Here is a 16,770-nt window from a genome sequence, read left to right on the forward strand (position 1 = left end):
GAGGCAGTTGGAGCTTGTGGAGATATTCTGAGCATATTGATGATTTTAGCAACTGTGTCAGTGACAGAACTTCTTACTTTGTATGTGCCTATGTACATATCTGGTATAAAAACACTGAAATTGTGAATTGATAACTAATTTGAAGCTTTCTTAAAGTGAAAACCAGCGAATAAGTATTAAATCATGGTTGTACTTTTTTTTTTATTCATGGTAAAAGACCTTGTACTTTTTTTTTTATTCATGGTAAATATGTGTCCATTCTAAGACTCAGAGACTATTAAGATGATCAAATACAATTAAGAGTTTTGCTCTACAGGATTTTTTTTTATATTAGAGGTAAGACCCCTAAAAAAAACTCAGGTTCATTCCAGATTCATGAAATCACCAAGGCATCAGTGTGACTGTCATAATTAACTAAATCACAACATCCAAGTTGTAATATATTCATTTTATGCAAATGCATCAGTAAAGAGCAAAATGCTACAGTACTGGAAAATCATGTTTTTCGTGAAAAACAAGGATGACTCATTAGACATGCATCCCACAAAGTCTGTTTTGTATTCAGAAAGCCAAGAAAATACAGATCTGATCCCATTTCTGAAAAAAAAAATCACATTTTATTAGAAACACAAGTTCTGGGTGACTGGCTCTTGAAAGCAGAGATAATCAATCAGAAAATGATGACATCCTTTTCTTAAGGTTAGCTGTACTCTCAACTGCCTTTAAAAGATCATGATTTTATGATAATGAGGTAAAGCTAATGTTCAAAAATTCAGATCACTTACAGTGAAGTTTTTAACAAGAACTATAATGCCAGTAAAGAATAATATGTTCTTTTATATTAAATAACTCATACATCATATTTTGTTTCTTTAAATACATAGTATGTTTGGGAAGTAGAGTCTAACCTTTAAGATCTGAAAATCTTTAATTAAAAAAAACACAGAGTCACATAATTGTTTAAGAAATATGCAATGTGACTTTTTCCTAATGGAATATGTACAGAAGTTTTTGAGGTATAGTCAATCATGTTTTCTACCTATAAAGGTTTTTTTTTTCCCTAAATATCCAAACACATACTAATGCTCAGGCTATTCTAGACTCTGTTTTTCTTTATTATTATTATTTTTTCTTTCCTTATACATACTTGCTAATGGATCTCACCATCTCCCTTAGTGTTGGGAACCATCTGGACATATATTTTTTTGTTTATGTTCTTATCAGAGTAAAAAACCCACTATCAGCAAGACAGATCAAAATATGAAGGATAGGAATTCTGGCAGTAGGGAATACAGCTGCGTGTTCTACAGGGTCTCCTTAGGATGTGGTATGAGAAATTTGAGCTGAATGGATGGAATATCTGGGCAGTTAGGCAGGAATAGCCAATTGGCATTGAAAAAGTAGGCATTGAAAAAGAAGGGTGGTGGAATTTGGTGCAGTAGGCAGGGTGTAGAGACACTCTATACTCCTGAGCACTGGAAATTAGGTCAGGATTCTTGTCCTTATTCAACAAATGTACAGGAAGTACACTGAAAGGTACTGAATTCTCTTCATATGCTCTATTTCTGAGTAATTCTCATAGATTTAATTATACCTTATGCTGGTTACCCCGAATGTTCCACTCCACTCAGATTTCCTCTCTGCTCCAGACTAGCCTATGTATTTCTTGGCATCTGCTCTTGTAGATCTTGTATATTGGTCAGGTCCTTATAATGGAAATCTTGACTTCTTCTTACTCCACCATTCTCAACCACCCATCTGTACCTTCCACCACGCCAACACATTGTCTCCATCTTCACAGTTTCTCAAGCCCGAGAGTCATCCTGTATTCCTTAATTTCTCTGTCAATGCTTACATTTAAGCTCTAAGTACATTCTGTGAAGTTAAGAGCTAAAATACATATTGGGTCTGCCACCTTCTCTCCATATCTTTTGCCTTCATCAGAATCCAATTCTTCACATCTCTCATTGGGTTCATTTAAATAACCTAAGTTGTTCCCTCATACCGGTCCATTCCCTGCACAAAAGTGCTCTTCTCAAAATTCAGGTTAGGTAATGTCACTTTCTTGCTTACAGCACAAAAATGATTTTCTCTTTTACTTAGAATAAAATCCAAGTTTCCAAGACTGTCTACCTCCCCAGCTTATGCCAGGCTATGCTTCCTTCACTCACTACATTCACACTCATTAGCCTATTATGTAAATACTCCAAGTCTTTTCTGATTCAGAGTGTATGTACATACTGTTTCTTCTGCTGAAATGCCCACCCATCTTTTTTGCATAGGTAGCTATTTCTTTTTTGTTTTTAAGTCTCATCTTTTAATTGTCCTCAGAGTAACTTTCCTTGATTGTTATACCTAAAGAAGGCCCTTCTCTGTCATTCTCTATTCCTGCCTCTTTTTTACCATAGAAATTATTATTACTTGAGATGATTCAATGTCTGCCTTCCTTCCTTCCACCCTCCCCTCCCCTCTTCACTTCCTCCCTCTCCTCCAATTCGCTTTATTTTCTCTCCTCTCCTCCCCTCCCCCTTCTTCTTCTTCTTCTTCTTCTTCTTCTTCTTCTTCTTCTTCTTCTCTTCTCTTCTCTTCTCTTCTCTTTTCTTTTCTTTTCTTTTCTTTTCTTTCTCTTATAGAATGTAATCTCCAGAAACCTTATTGGTCTTGTTCACCATTCTATCTTTAGTACCTAGCATAGGGTCTTTGTCTTCAGTACCTATCATAGAGTCTGGCACAATATAAATTCTCCATCAATATTTGATGAATAAATGACTCTTGGGGATACAGAGAAGAATAAGACAAGGCCTCTGTCCTCAAGCTGCTGGGTGACAGTACTGCTGGGTGAGAGAGCACTCCTAGAGAAACAGCCCACCCATAATTCATTAGTGCTGAATGGAGGCTTACACAAAGTTCTGTGGATGCCAAAAGAGCCCAAAGTGGACAGGGGGAGGGAACATATGGAGAAACTAGGAATGCTTCACTGATGAACTGATACTTTAACAGAGAAGTACGGTGTCTTTGACTAAGATTGAGAGAATTTAAGAGGAGTATGAATGATTCCCTGCCCTTTTACATTGCACACCTCTCTCGGCCTTGGAAATATATGAGTGTAGGGAGCGAAATCTGTAGGGATGCACATATAGGCAAATCACTGTAGGTTTGTTTTTTCTTCTGTAATTCTTCTCTATTATCTTTGTCTTTAGAAAATTTTCTAATGAGTAGGGAACCATTATTTCTAATGTAACTAATTTATTTTCTTTAAAAACTTCATGTTTGGTTATCTTTTCTGTCTCAGAAAGAACATTCTTTGTGAGTGTTTTTCGGGTCTGGTAATTTTCTTCTACTTAGAATATCAGGTATAAAAACCCAAACTCGGCTAAGAGAGCTAGTCTTTTATTTGTTGTATCTCCTTTACTCTGATGCCTTTGTAAGGCATAATTATTGATGATATTCTTTCTACCTCTCTATCTTCATGTGATAATGGACCAACTGTGTAATATAGGATAATGCTAGTTGCTGAACAACTAACCCCTAATTTAGTTTTGATGTGATGAAAATTTATTTCCCACAAACTTAATAGTTCTATCAATGTTCGTGGTGAGGAGGAAGTTTCTTACATGTGGTAATTCTGGAACCAAGAGCCCCTCCGTCTTGTGATTTTGACATCCCTTGGGGCTCTTAGGTCAAAAACAAAGAGACAGTGGAAAATTAACATCTGCTTTTAAAAGATTCTAGCATGAATGTGACAAACATATCTTCCCACATCTACTGGTGAGAACTAGGTACATGGTTGTTACATTAAAGGGGAATCAGGGAAATGTAGTTCCTGGGTGAGTCAGTGGCTCATAATACTGAATCTTCCATATGGAAGGGGAGCATCATTTTGGTGAACACTAGCTATCTCTGTTGTAGTAATCAATAATAAACAGTATAATAGAAATACTCGTTTTCTTACTCCAATGTGAGCTTAAAACATTGTTGGACTCTAGCCATCTGTGTGCCACATGGACCAATAGTATAATAAAAGTATTCACTTTCATACTCTAATGTGATCTCTGCATCACAAAATTATCCATATTAAGCTTCTTTTATATAATGCTAATTCACCAATTGCTTTACATTATGTCCTTAAAGAAATCTTTTATATGATTTCTTTATAGGACTGATGAGTACTTTGCTTCTGTTTCCTTCTAAAGGCATAGCAAAGAATGGCAGGCAGATTGGTTGGTTCTGCTTTTGGCATAGATGGAGAGGAAGTGCTCCCTGTTAATGAATAATGTATTGGGTACACCATTCCCATTTTAGCTCACTTCCTTTGGGTAAGATAGGCCAACTCAGTAAGAGCACACACTGCTGGGACATTCTCTTCCATAAGAACATCCCTGCTGTATTTCTTATTCTGCCTTCCAGTTACATGAGCGTTTACCCCAAGATTGAGAATCTTTGCCCATGGAAATACTTCTGTGTTCTCCCAGAAAGTTATTGAGTCATATATAAAGTATCATGTGTTCATTTTGATGAAATTTATGTTATCATTGGTTTATTTGTCTGAATTATATTTTTATTACATCAACATAAAATGAGATTCTAAGTATAAAATCTCTTATATGAGAATTTAAGTATAAATGTGAGACAAAATACAAAACAAATGACATGTACAGCATGATTATTTTCAGATATGATGTAGACAAAGGGAAAGAATAATATTTTACAGATGACAACACTATATTTTTTCTGATCTCACACTTATTACTACATCTTGTTAAAGAAAAAATATGGAGTTAAAGAAAAAAAGTGGAGTCTCCTTCCCTGTCTCAGAGAAGAAAGTGAGATTATTCCATATTTCTTCCTTTAAATATCATTAGTACAACAGAGTATCTATACATCAATATGTTCTCTCAGAGCTGCTAGTCATTTGCTAAATTCTGAAAATATTTTATTCCCAAATTCTTTGTATGCCTATATACATACTACCAAATCATTTTGAAAGTTTCAAAGTGTAATGCAAAAAGTGAGCAGTCACTTCCATCCTCTGTCCAAAAAGAGAGAGGGGTGCTCGTGCACGTGTGTACACACACACACACACACACACACACACACACACAGACTCACCTTAACTTGATATTTATCAAGAGATTTGTATGTCTTCCTAAAAAACATTACAATTTCATAGTCCCAAAGCATAGGTAGGTGTATGACACTTATGGTCAAGATCACTTACTTAATGGCATTTTAAATTTCACTGAATAAATATCATAGAAGATCAAAAGATACCTCTACTTTTTTGAATTGGTCATCCAGTCCTGGATGGTAAACAATCAGAAACATATACCCTGAAAGTGTGTTTCTTTGTTTCCTGACGTCAACACTTAAATGATTCTTGACTATATTTCCTCGGATGCTATTACCAGTGAGCTTGATGAGCTTGCATCTAGCAGGGTGGCTACTGTCAGGGGAGCAGTTTGGCTGTGTAAAATTACATAAAATAAAACCTGTTTTGGCAATAGTAAGGAATGCAATTGCTCAACAGTAAGCTTGCCTAAGCCTGAACAGACGGAAGAAAAGTAGAGCAGACTGCTACACAGATGATGATAAACAACAGTTAGGCCCAAAGTTGGGTGGCTTGATCTGAGGAGTATTAAAGAAGCCATTTGCATCAGATATTGGAACGGTTAAGCCACGCTTGAAGTCACTGTATATCATTGGAGGCTGCTTTAAATAATGTGATGCAACACAGATATTTTATGTATTTGCAAAGCCAGATGGGAAAAGGAGTAAGAATTTTAGAAGGAACAAACTGGCAAGAAACACTTTTATAGATGTCACTATGAACTGATGCATTATGGAGAAGTGAGCTAATGGGCTTAGGAGAGAAAGAGATATGAATATTAAACAGAAATCCCAGATTTCATTGGGACTTGATAGTTTCTGTGCATCTTATTGTCTACAGTAAACCAGAATACACTTCTCATCCCTGTCATCTTATCCTTACTGAGAAAGCTAATGTGTATGTGTACTTATGTGTATGTGTGAGTATTTGTGTGTGCCTATCTCTATATTTAGATGCAGATACAGATATAAATATAGATAACGATCTTTAGATATAGCTATATACCAGAATGGAACTTCTTGCTCTGCTCTATTTTATTTAAGTATGTTGAATTAACAAACTTATAAATAAGCTCTCAGAGTTACAAGTTCATTTTTAGATAAACTTTTTCTTTCAAAATAATTTTAGCTTTATAGAAGAGTTGCAAGGATAGCACAGAATGTTTCTGTATACCCTTCACCCAGTTTCCTTTTGTTAACTTCTTATATTTCTTCAGTACATTTATAAGAAAAAACTAAGAAATGAATGTTGGTATGATATTATAAACCAAACTATAGCCTTCATTTAAATTTCCACAGTTCTTCTGGTAATGTTATTTTTCTGGGTATAAAGGATACCACATTGCATTTAGGCATCATGTGTTCTTAGTCTGTTCTGATCTGTGACTGTCTCTTGCTCTTTCCTTGTCTTTCATGATCTTGATACTTCTGAGGAGTAGAGATCAAGTATTTTGTAGGATGTCCTTCAGTTTAGGTTTGCCTGATATTTTCTCATGAATAGACTGAAGTTGCAGAGTTTGGGGAAGAATACCACAGACATGATGTGCTCGTGTCATCACACCCTGTGGAGGTGCTATCAAAATGACTTTTTACTTGGTTAAGGGGTTGTCTACCAGGTTTCTCCACTGTAAAGTTACTATTACTCATACACTTTAAAATCTGTGTATCTTTTATACAAGAGTTTCATATAGGATACAATAGTTATTATCTAACTACCTGAAATTAGTAGTCATGTTAAGTGAATAGGAAGAGATTACTTTTAATGACATTGACAAAAGCACATAATGTGTAGAAAATATCCTTTGCCTCCTGAACATACAAATAATAGAATATGCATATAATCCCTTGATTAGCATTTGAAAGATGTTACATAGGCATAATCTTTTGACACATTCAACATTGCCTGTCTATATAGACCAATGTTTGGAAATGAAAAATGAGTCCTTTATTACTCTCTTAACTTTGTTTTAACTTTACCTATTTTTTTCTCTTAAATACGTAGCCATTTAATCAGTTAGTTTTGGCAAGGGTAAACAAGGTATCCAAACAACTGATAATATTTGTCTTTTAATCTATCACTTGTTTAGGTGTGGTTAGACACAGACTCCACTATAGTCTCTTGGGACTCTTAAGAAAAAAGCAGCAATGTTGTAAATGTGGAGAGACCACACCTGTTAGACTGCCAAGAGGAAAACAGAAAAGAATGAAAAAGTATAAACATTTCTATAATTCTGACATTTACTTACTTAAATACATTTACAATACATATTGACAGTAAAGAAGAAAAATAGATACATTTCAGTGATACACATAATTTCCATGGTTTAAATAGCCCCATAATGGTGCCAAGGTGATGTGAAGAAGCATTTTGAAAGCTTTAATTCTAGGCAACTTCCCCTTCTCACTATTTTATCTAAGTTCACAGTGCTAAAGGTAGTCAAGACTTAATCTGAGGGTTTATTTGAAGGGGGAGGTTGTGGACAGGTAATCCAGAGACCCTAGGAAGAAAAACTCTCCTCACAGTAGATCAAAAGAAACATAATATTTAGGGAGAAATCAAAAAGAATAAAAAGAAACAATTCAAAAACCTGTATGAAATGTGTGCATTAGCAGATCACCTTTTAATTTGTTCAAAATGTCACCTAGCTTCAAACCCACCAGTCAGTACCTGACAGTTAAGGATCCACTTTAACCTTAAGGAGGGCAGCATGCCAGATGGCTTACAGTTCTCAGAAGTTCGTTCCACTGCAAAAGGCAAAGGGGTGAGGAAGAAGGCAATTAGCCCCTCTAGCCATTCACCCCAGAGCAATAATGTAATATTGGCAATAATGGAAGTCAAATGCTATCTTGTATTTCGGGAGTAATTTTAAGGGGTTAAAAATATCCTGCACAGACGATATTTTATTTTTATTTATTCTGTCACCTTCACCTTATTTTTATTTATTTATTCTGTCACCTTCACTTACATTCTTACGAGATACCAATGTTAATGTGGAAATTACAAAAATAGTGATTATCTACGAATCACTAACACATGGTTTTAAACATACAGATTCCTTTAAACTGCAGGGATGTTAACCATGAACTGAAACTACAGCAAAGTTGTTTATGAAAACCCTCTGTGCTCCTCAGGTTCAGAATTTTAATCCTGACTTAGTACCTTTTTCTCCTGATCAGGTTTAGTTTAGTATCTATCCCTACTTTTTGGATGAAGTATGTAAAAGCCAGTACCCTGCAGCACAGATAATCAGAAAGAAAGAAATGAGGGATAGGGTGAGGGAAAGAATCAAAAATAGCTTTCTTCTTTCCAAGACTTAGAAATTTAGAGACTTAGGGTAAGTGAAAGACTTGATCTCTAGCTTCTATTCTGCCCTCTCCTATACCTACCTGTTGACAAATCTGCTGAAGCTGGGCTTGAGCCTTTGCTGTATTGATTCAAGGTCTGGGCATTTTTAAAGTCTCATGGAGGGGAAGGATCTCTGGGGAGCTCTGAAAGGCATAGGACTTACCTAAATAAGGAGAAAGGTAAGCAGTGAACCAGTTGGAGGTGAGTATAACATCTGTACTTGGATCCCAGCCTGTAATACACTGTATGTCTGAGAGAGAGGAAATTACATTTGAGAATTTAAAAAGAACTGCTTTACTAAAATCACACTAAGAGAGAAAAAGCATAAGGCAATAAACCTTACTTGTCGACTATGTCATAAAGATTCACTTCAAGATCAGAGAAGGGGTACTGTTTGAGGACAGATGACAGACGTCTGAACAGGAAACCATGCTTATCTACATTTGAAATTGAGAAACAATAAAACAGAGCAAGGAGTCCAGGCACAAATCGTGACACCTTTGTTTCTAACATTGGGATCCTCAACAGCAGCCATTGCTTTAGGAAGCAAGGCCTGAGCAGGAAAGGATAAAAATATTCCCTGTCTGGTGGCTGCTGAGAACAAAGGTAAGACGTGACTTCAGAATTATTTAGAAGGGATTTGAGAGGCCTGGAGTTTTTTTTATCAAGCAAACTGAAGTAGAACTAGAGAATATTATTTTTGCCTATGTAATTGTGACCCTATTTTATTGTCCATGACCTGGGCAAACGAAGGGTATAAGACATTTAATTTCTGTGCAATCTTGAATACTTTATTTGTATTCATGAACAATTCAGATTCTATTTTACCTATTTGGACTTAGAGATTAAAGTTCAATTCACAAAGATACATAACACAATATCCAACTCTAGGCTTTATGCATTTAGAGAAAAATATTAACAGTAATACTCTTGAAGGGATCTGGGAGCTTTAAAATTATAGGTATAAATTTATATGACCCAGATTTCCTTCTCTATCACAAAGTAGAATGATTTTTTTGCAAATTGTTTTGTAGTCATCATGGCAAGAAGGAAGGAAGGGAGGCTAGGAGAAAGACAGACCAAATTAGCTGTTTGGTTGATTCATTTAATTAGTTTTGGACCATCTCAAATATTTTTTTTTATTTTATTTTTTTTATTTTTTATTTATTTTTTATATGAAATTTATTGACAAATTGGTTTCCATACAACACCCAGTGCTCATCCCAAAAGGTGCCCTCCTCAATACCCATCACCCACCCTCTCCTCCCTCCTACCCCCCATCAACCCTCAGTTTGTTCTCAGTTTTTAAGAGTCTCTTATGCTTTGGCTCAAATATTTTTTTAACAGACTCAACAGGTAAATAAAAGGAGTCAAATTACTGTGTTAGTCCAACTGGCCCCACAGAGTAGGACTTAATAACCCCAGTGTGAATGATAGGATTTGAATATATATAAGAGTGTGAGTGTTAAGGAAGCATGCACAGAGACTAGTATGGGAAAAAGAAAATTGTAAACCATTCATTGGTTCCTCTGTGCTACTGAGTGAACAATGAGGGCCAGAGCCGAGGACCCTTTAGCAGGTTTTGCAGACATCTGGTATCAGACCATGGAGTGAGTTGACAATGGTTGGCTCAGTTGCTATACATAATAAATAAAGGATGTCTACAAGGTGAAAAGAGCAGAAGCTGAGCAGGGTCTAATTGGGGTACCTGGGTGGCTCAGTGGGTGAACATCTGATTCTTGATTTCAGCTCATGTCATGATTCCAGGGTGGTGGGATGGAGCCCCATGTTGGGCTCTGCATTAAGTGTGGAGCCCACTTAAGATTCTCTCTCTTCCTCTGCCTCTCTCCCCTGCTTGTTCTCTCTCTCTCTCTCTCTGTCTCTCTCTCTCTGTCTCTTTCTCTCTAAATATATATATATAAAACATTTTTTCAGTGCTCCTGGTTTTGCAAACTGTCTTTTTTGTGTATGCACAATAAACTTTTACTAATTACTAAATATATATAATATATATGTATATTTATATGTAATATAAATATATAAACAAAAAATAAAAAATCCTTGTGCTCCAGACCTTGAGTGCTCCATGTGATTATCTCTAGCGAAGGGTGAATAGGTTGGGATAAATCAGAGAAAGGCCTAAATTCTCTAGGCCTTCACAGAGCAGATTCCAGGAAGAGAATGGCTGCAAGATCAAAGACTTAGAATCCACTGGGAACTGAAGAAATTCAGAGCAGGAAATTGCAATGAAAATTTAGGTCCCTGAAATGCTCAGAAATGTAGAGAAGGCATTACATTTAACCTTGAATTTTACTTAAATCTCAAAGGACAAGATGGCAGCTGCCATTTTGGTGTTTCAGAGCAGCACATCACTGGCAGTGGTGGAACCAGGTAGGCAGCCGACAGCCCAGTGAGCTGGTAGCCATTAGCCTTTTGCTAATCATTTAACTGCATAGAAGTGACAACAGGAATTTAGCCATGGAGAGCAGTTTTAGCCATGGAGGGCATTGAATGTATACAATCATACCTCCTGATTGTATGTCATTCAGTATAATTTCCTAAAAGTATTTTGGTTCCAGAGAAGAGTAGTAACAGCAAGCATCCGATGACTACCGAGGAAAATCTAGGGTAACTGGTCTCATATGACATTTATTTTTCTTTGTAAAGAACAATGAGATACCTTCGTTATGAAGATAAGTGAGATCAGCTACCATGTATCATTTATATCTCAAGTTACAATTTTTTTTTTTTAAACCAGCCACATGCACCTGTTAAAACTGGAATTTAAACACAACTGCAGGGAGATAATTAACTTAAGGTGAATTACTTGCAAGGGAAATTGCAGTTTGACATGGGGGTGGAGTGGTTTGTGAGTATAGAGTCATAGAAAGATTCTTCCCTGAACAAATGAAGCTGTTAGTTGCCAATTCTATTTATGTATTTGATGTTACTGATCCTAGCAAAGATAAGAATGAAAATTGGGCATTTATACACACCAATCTGGAGAAAGAGGCCTTTAAATTACCTTTCAGACTGTGAGTTTAGTTGAACTTCTCCCATTTATTTCATTCTAGTGACAGCAAGTTTGCTGGGTGATGTCACCATTCTTTGAAAGCTGCTTTATTCTTCCTAACAGTGCAGTTCCTGCATTCTTCATCCTTACAGTGCGTTCCCAACAATAAGTAATGCTTATCTGTAAATTGGAATGCACCAGAGTCCTATTTGAAGGCCAGCCTCACTGACATTCTGGCAGGATATAGGAGGAGAATGTATGTTTTATGCTCATACAGCTTTTTGAGGAAATGGACTATATACAGAGAAGTTATGATTATGGTTTTGCTCATTTACTTGCCAACTGCCAAGGAATACACTTGACAAAGTGAAAAAAGGAAGATCAAGACAAATATTCCTGTCTCATAGATGATGTTACTACAGGAAAATAAAGCTTCTATGAGTCCTCAGGCAGATATCCTTCATTATTTTTTTAAATCAGTTACGTATTAGGTGAAGTTGTTTCCATATTCACATGAAGCTTTCCCCCAATGAAATCATTTATTGTTTTATCAGCTCAATATAGTGGGTGTTTACTTTTCAGACATGATGCTCCTGTAAAAAATTTTCCAGAATCACAAAGCAGTATTGTTTATACAGTCCTGGCTTTCCTAGAAGTTGTATTTCCATCCAGGTACACATGCCTTTTATGCAAAAGGTCTTTTCACATGTTGCTAAGACTTTCTCACTTGATGAGCTCTGTCTCTCCTGGCTTGAACATACCCTGAGACAATATGCTAATTTTACTGAAATTTGTTTAAACAAACATTGATATAGTACGGTTGTAAGCCCTTTATAAATATTTACTAATTTCAACCCTCATGATAATCCTTTGAGAACAACACTATAATTACCCCTCACTTGACAGATGAGAAAACTGAGGCAGGCACTGCTGGGACTTTATTAGAAATCCATTTGATTAGAATGCAAGAAGTCTAGTTTCAAAGTTCATGGGCTTAACCATTATGTTATACTCTTTCATAAGGAGCATAAACTGAGTTTCTTCTTATCAATGATATGCTATTCTTTAATTTTAAAATTCTGCCTTTTCAAAAATGTCTATCTGTTTCTTTGACTTTTTGACTTTTTCCCTACTTATATCAACAGCTCTAAAAGCTAACTTTTGGGTGGTGGGAGATGATGCATAAGCCTTATTGCACATATGTAACAGAGGTCACATCTCCACTGCCAGGCCACTGCCCAGGTGCCGTGACAGACTGAAGGACTCCCTCTGACATCCTATCCTTTCAACACATGCAATTCAAATTGTGCCTCATCAAAATTACAGATTACTGCATGCCAGGAGCCCAGGTCACTCTACAATAGTGAAAATCATGAATGTTAAATTCATAAGTGCCAAGGTTTTATTACAGTCATTGCTTAGGGCTAGTGGAATGTTTCATCCTATTAAATATTTTCTGGCCACCCCCATCTCAGAGGCACATAGGTACTATTTTCCTTTGCATAATCCCTTTGTCTAATATGGAAAAATATTTAAGAGGACTGTTTCATTCTTGGAAAATGATACTCTATAATCTCTTGCCAGGTAGGTGTGAAGTAGATTTCCAAGAAGAGTTACTCATCTGCTTTCATCTGTATCTCTTTCTACCTCCTTCTCTTTCCCCTTCATACCATTTTTTTGTTCTTATTGTACACACTGTTTAAATTCATCCTAACTCAGTCTAAGGATTTATGTTACACTAACTCAAGGTATAATTTGGTGAATTATCCCAATTAAGAATTAATTATTTTCACAGCTAGGAATTTAGATTACAAATTCAGGAAAAATACAGTTTTTAAAACACATTCGTGTAGACTCATGATCTACACAAAGCAAAACTAAAACTGTGTAGGGGAAGTTATCTCTGCTATATGAGATCAATGATCAATTGCTTTTTTATTTCTTTACCAACTTTTCCATTCTCATTTTTTTTTTTTTTACTTCTCACCAAGGGAATGAGCTGTATGAGAGTTAGAAATTAGCCTCCAGTAAGTCACTAATTCTCTAGCATGTGATTTACTCTGGAGCTTATTGAAAAGTCAGGTTTCTGGGTTCTGGCCTTGGAAAATCTGATTTAGGAGGTTTAGTCTGGGACCCAGAAATTGGCACTTTAATAACCACTCCAGTAATTCTGTTGTTGCTCCTCAGAACACACTTTTTTTTAATGTTTATTTATTTTTGAGAGAGAGAGAGACAGAGTATGAGTTGGGGAGGGGGCAGAGCGAGAGGGAGACACAGAATCTGAAGCAGGCTCCAGGCCCTGAGCTGTCAGCACACAGTTGGATGCAGGGCTTGAAGCCATGAGACATGAGATCATGACCTGAGCCGAAGTTGGACGCTTAACAGACTGAGACACCCAGGCGCCACAGAACACACTTTTTAAAACACTGTTTTACAGTGTTCAATGCTTAGTCTCCTCTACAATGTCATCTCCTAAAGAGGTTCTAATACATGATGTGTCAGGCGACACGTCAACTAAGTACCATAGGAGTAAGAAAAGAATAGCTTGGCTTAATTTGAAGTTATCTTTTATCAATGATCAAAAAATGTACTTGTAGACTGTTAATCTCCTCCTGATTTCTGAATGTAAAGAGAACAGAGAATAATAAAAACATGTAGCTATTTATTTTGAGTATTGGTATTAATATTCCTCCTCCAAATATTCTATGTGATTCTTGCACTTTGAGAATTTATTAAGATCTGGTTAAACAAATACATATCCTGTCTATAATTCATTACCTAAAGTAAAAACATATTCAGGACCATTTTGATCCTTACCTCCCCAAATTTCACAGGTATATATCTAACTGCAACTGAAGACATATGACACAAATCTCCAAATGCATTTTTTTTTAAATTTTTTTTTCAATGTTTATTTATTTTTGGGACAGAGAGAGACAGAGCTTGAACGGGGGAGGGGCAGAGAGAGAGGGAGACACAGAATCGGAAACAGGCTCCAGGCTCTGAGCCATCAGCCCAGAGCCCGACGCGGGGCTCGAACTCACGGACCACGAGATCGTGACCTGGCTGAAGTCGGACGCTTAACCGACTGCGCCACCCAGGCGCCTCTCCAAATGCATTTTTAATAGAAATTTAATTCAGCCTGCTGATACCACTTATAACCCACAGGGGTTAATGTGATAGTAGTGATCCACATTAACAAATGGCAAGTGCAAAGGGAGGATTAGGAAAGGAAAAAGATGTACCTCTGGTTTGTTCAGTGATTCAGTCCAAATGCTTTTTGTTCAGTAATCCAGTCCAAGTCTTTTAACATTGATTGCCCTTTTCTGCTTCTGTTCCTCTGTTCCTTCATGCTTTTTTCTTAGATTTCTCAGTGGATTAGAAATAAAAAATAATTAAATAAAATGTTTGTTTTAAAAACACATGATACATAAATGTAGTTTTGACTTGATCACTTCAGTCATCATAAAATATGTATCAGACGATTCATAATTTACTAATTGCTTTTAAAAAATCCATGCCCTTCACCAAGAAACCTTTGTGTAATAAAAATACATTAAAACATTAGACAACAACAAATAGCATTACCGAAATACAAATAAGACTGAACACCTGTCAAGACTTAGGCCCAGGCCTGACTCATTATATAAATATTCCTGGAGCTAATTAATTGGTGCCTTGTTGATTGATATCCACCATGACAGGTCTCTATTTAAATTAGCTGGTTAGAGGGGTGCCTGGGTGGCTCAGTCAGTTGAGCATCTGACTCTTGATTCGGCTCAGGTCATGCACCTTGGATGGTGGGATAGGACCCTGGATTGGGCTCTGTGCTGAGCATGGAGCCTGCTTAAGATTTTCTCTCTCCCTCTGCCCCTCTTCCCTGCTTGCATACTCTCTCTCTAAAAATCAATCAATTGGTTAGAGAATCTTATTGTAGAGATTTAAAAATTGGCCACTCCTGCATCTTATGTAATTGCTGGATCTTACATAATTAATTGAATATTTAAAAAAACAACAACATACTCTGTAGGTCATGAATGAAGATAGGAATATATGGGTGGATCAAAGCAAATCCATCATTGTCATTAGTATAGCAACTTAAAATGTGAGTGTGACAATGGTAGGTGAGTAACATCATCCTTGTATATGAGGATAATATAGCACCAAGAACCCTCCCTCATGGTCATTGGATATGATTCATCCATCTTTTATCACTCATCAGCTCTGTGACCTTGGGCAGATCACTTAACTTCTCTATTGAGGGCCAAGAGAAACTTGGGTAACCATGTGAAAGAACCTTTGAAAGTTCTATAAAAATGTCCTTTTGGGGCATGGAGAAGGTGTTAATTTATTATGGTCTACATACTTAGAAATTGCTAGGCATTCTGGACCAGGAAAAGACATGAAAAACTTTGGGAAGATAGAAAGGAAACTGTAAAGCAAGCAATTTAGTAGAACTATAATTGTAGAAACCTTGTAAAATTCCCCTTTCTAATTTTTTTTAATGTTTATTTTTGAGAGAGAGACAAAGATACAGAGTGTGAGCTGGGGAGGGGCAGAGAGAGAGGAAGACACAGAATCTGAAGCAGGCTCAGGCTCTGAGCTGTTAGCACAGAGCCTGACGTGAGGCTCAAACTCATGAACCGTGAGATCCTGACTTGAGCCGAAGTTGGACGCTCAACTGACTGAGCCACTCAGGTGCCCCTATCTCTTTTCAAGTTTATTAGATTACAACTAAGTCACAAAAATCTTTAAAGAAATAATACATGTCTACATAGTGTCCACTACATGCTGTATATTCTTCTAGTTCTAGATATTTAACAAAAGCTAGGTCTCAACTCTTGAGAAGGTTGGTTAGTTTTCTGTTTTGCCTAGGACCTAGCATTGGGGAGTGACCTCTTAGAAGTGTTATTTCAGGGTTAACAAGACTTAATATAAAAAAAATTTAGCCTCTGCTCATTCCTGCTGGTGTTTCATAATCCATAGTCGAATTTCAGTTTTCTATTTTAAGACTTTAATCTCTGGCAAAATTCAAATCCTCTCAGGATTTAGTTTGCGTGAGTTTCTAATGCTTTATGAGAAAAGTGTCTACAGTAGGAAGAAAGCAAGAAGCCCTTCCTTGAGAGTGTCTAATATAGAAGAAAGGGGTCAGTTATCAGAATGGAGAGTCACTCAGAATTCCAAATTGGGGAGAAAGAAGACAAAGTACTGACTACTTGAAATGAGAAAGGCAGATGATATAAGTGGGGAAGGTAATGTATATAAGAATAAAGAACTGAGGTTCAAAGTCCAATTGCCTACTTTA

At 36.5% G+C, this 16,770-nt stretch overlaps 1 long non-coding RNA gene across 1 annotated transcript; it reads right to left on the bottom strand.

Annotated features, from left to right (window-relative positions):
- Window positions 1-5,704: 5,704 nt before the first annotated feature.
- Window positions 5,705-15,999, bottom strand: LOC123383974. The gene is made up of 3 exons (XR_006594437.1): window positions 14,711-15,999; window positions 8,616-8,702; window positions 5,705-7,851 (listed from the first exon to the last, which is right to left on the bottom strand). It is a non-coding gene; the product is annotated as an uncharacterized LOC123383974 (long non-coding RNA).
- Window positions 16,000-16,770: the final 771 nt, after the last annotated feature.

Source organism: Felis catus, chromosome A2, assembly GCF_018350175.1.
Source record: "Felis catus isolate Fca126 chromosome A2, F.catus_Fca126_mat1.0, whole genome shotgun sequence".
Taxonomy (NCBI): domain Eukaryota; kingdom Metazoa; phylum Chordata; class Mammalia; order Carnivora; family Felidae; genus Felis; species Felis catus.